This window comes from Convolutriloba macropyga, unplaced genomic scaffold (genome assembly GCF_964194025.1).
Source record: "Convolutriloba macropyga unplaced genomic scaffold, txConMacr16.3 SCAFFOLD_3965, whole genome shotgun sequence".
Lineage (NCBI taxonomy): Eukaryota > Metazoa > Xenacoelomorpha > Acoela > Convolutidae > Convolutriloba > Convolutriloba macropyga.
Genome location: NW_027449465.1, coordinates 6,833 through 10,000, shown reverse-complemented (window position 1 = coordinate 10,000; position 3,168 = coordinate 6,833). Strand labels below are relative to the sequence as shown.

Here is a 3,168-nt window from a genome sequence, read left to right as displayed (position 1 = left end):
AATTTCAACTGTTCTCATGCAGAATTTTTGCTCATTCTTATCCCAAATTTTGACCTGGCTACTAGTTACACTCCTTGTACTTATTGCAAAATGACCACAAATTTCAACAGCTTTCACATGTTGCTGTTTCGGCTTTCGCTTACTACAGTCAACATAATACTCGTTGCAAAATAAGTGCTCGGCATCTGCAATTTTCCAAAGACGAAGTTTCGCCAGTTCAATTTTCGCTCGCCAATTATGGCTACTAATTCACACGGTACTGAGCTCAACAACATTAAATTTGTTCAGCAAGACTTTCACATGTTGATGTTTTGGCTTTCGCCTACTAGAAGCAACATAATACTCGTCTTGTTAGCTCATTCAATGAGAATAGCTTTTCCCGTTGAGAATTTTTGCCTTCAATTGGCGTTGTAGTGAGTTTGGCTACTCAGATCACCAAATACTTGTGACAATTCGAACCAGAAATGTTTTCAATTTTCACATGCTGATGTTTCGGATTCAACCTACTAGAAGCAGCATAATACTTGTATTCAACAATTTCTGTATCAAATCCCAGTTTTCTCTGGTGCATCTTTGCCAAACTATTCCAAACTGCCTGAGTCTGAATACCAATTACAGGTACTAGTAAATGCACGTTACTAAGGACTATATAGTTCTAGGTTACTGTACACAACGACGTTCACATGTTGATGTTTCAGCTGCCGCTTACTAGAAACAACATAATACTTATCGTGCATACCTTTCCATAACTTGTCCTTTTCAGATGCATTAGTTTCCCTTTGTCTTGGCTTCTACAGTCAGACTGGCTACTAGTAACAGCACAGTACTAATCACATATCGTTCTACAGTTTGCAGACAACTTTCACATGTTGATGTTTCAGCTTTCGCCTACTAGAAACAACATAATACTCGCTGTATACATTTGTAGTTCTCTATGTAACTTTCATGTGAAGAAGTTTCGCCAGTCTTTTTGACTGTCTCAAATCTGAGTCATGCTTAGGCTACTAGTTGCTTCATAGTACTTATCGCCTCGAGATCATTGAACAAAACTTGATTTTCACATGTTGCTGTTTCAGCTTCCGCTTACTAGAAACAACATAATACTAGTCTCATTAAGTTCCGTCTCTTTGCAATTTTCTTATGAAGAAAATTCGCCATCACAATGACTCCAGCAGTTCTTGATCAAGGAATGCAATCATTGATCAGAATGCTATTATTTGAATCGGTTCTGCTTTAAGTGTTCCAATTTTATTGGAAGCACCAACAATAGAACATCAATGTGTTCAATCGAGAGTTATATAACCCTGAATCGGACGCAGTCAACAGCCGAAGCCGAGACCGCCTTTTGCGTTAGAGAGGTCGGTAAACAAATCTTGCGATTCATACCGAATTAACACATATAGCTGTGCTCCTCTTCGTAAAGCGAGCCAAGTGATCCCCTGTTGAAGGATGTATTTGGACCAATCTAGTAGCATTTGGTTTCCAACAAGCTCTCCCAAGTTAGCTTACTTATTGGGCTTTTCAACCAATTCGGTTGGCTACAAGCATCATCAAAGTACTAGCCACAGTTTGATCGCAAAATTCTACGACTTTCACATGTTGATGTTTCGGCTTGCGCTTAGCCTACTATAAGCAACATAATACTAGTCATATCATAGAGCGTGATCAGCTTGTGACGTTCTCATGATGAAGTTTCACCAACAGTGTCTCACTTCGAGCTTAAATCCAGCTACTAGTAACTACACAGTACTGACTGCAACGATAACTTTTATCTATACCTTTCACATGCTGCGCTTTCGGCCAGGGCCTACTAACGTCAACATAATACTCGATATAAACTTTTGTTCATGATGCAGCTTCCCCATGCAGAAGTTTCGCCTTCAAATGCTCTCTTGGCCATATGACGTAAGAAAAGGTTACTAGTAACATCACAGTACTAGCCACAGTTTGATTGCAAAATTCTACGACTTTCACATGTTGATGTTTCGGCTTGCGCTTAGCCTACTAGAAGCAACATAATACTAGTCATATCATAGAGCGTGATCAGCTTGTGACGTTCTCATGATGAAGTTTCACCAACAGTGTCTCATTTCGAGCTTAAATCCAGCTACTAGTAACTACACAGTACTGACTGCAACGCTAACTTTTATCTATACCTTTCACATGCTGCGCTTTCGGCCAGGGCCTACTAACGTCAACATAATACTCGATATAAACTTTTGTTCATGATGCAGCTTCCCCATGCAGAAGTTTCGCCTTCAAATGCTCTCTTGGCCATATGACGTAACACAAGGTTACTAGTAACATCACAGTACTAGCCACAATTTGATCGCAAAATTCTACGACTTTCACATGTTGATGTTTCGGCTTGCGCTTAGCCTACTATAAGCAACATAATACTAGTCATATCATAGAGCGTGATCAGCTTGTGACGTTCTCATGATGAAGTTTCACCAACAGTGTCTCACTTCGAGCTTAAATCCAGCTACTAGTAACTACACAGTACTGACTGCAACGATAACTTTTATCTATACCTTTCACATGCTGCGCTTTCGGCCAGGGCCTACTAACGTCAACATAATACTCGATATAAACTTTTGTTCATGATGCAGCTTCCCCATGCAGAAGTTTCGCCTTCAAATGCTCTCTTGGCCATATGACGTAAGAAAAGGTTACTAGTAACATCACAGTACTAGCCACAGTTTGATTGCAAAATTCTACGACTTTCACATGTTGATGTTTCGGCTTGCGCTTAGCCTACTAGAAGCAACATAATACTAGTCATATCATAGAGCGTGATCAGCTTGTGACGTTCTCATGATGAAGTTTCACCAACAGTGTCTCATTTCGAGCTTAAATCCAGCTACTAGTAACTACACAGTACTGACTGCAACGCTAACTTTTATCTATACCTTTCACATGCTGCGCTTTCGGCCAGGGCCTACTAACGTCAACATAATACTCGATATAAACTTTTGTTCATGATGCAGCTTCCCCATGCAGAAGTTTCGCCTTCAAATGCTCTCTTGGCCATATGACGTAACACAAGGTTACTAGTAACATCACAGTACTAGCCACAATTTGATCGCAAAATTCTACGACTTTCACATGTTGATGTTTCGGCTTGCGCTTAGCCTACTAGAAGCAACATAATACTAGTCATATCAT

At 40.0% G+C, this 3,168-nt stretch overlaps 1 pseudogene; it reads right to left on the bottom strand.

The window, feature by feature from the left end:
• Positions 1-1,299: 1,299 nt before the first annotated feature.
• On the bottom strand, positions 1,300-1,451 carry LOC142355049 (5.8S ribosomal RNA; annotated as a pseudogene).
• Positions 1,452-3,168: the final 1,717 nt, after the last annotated feature.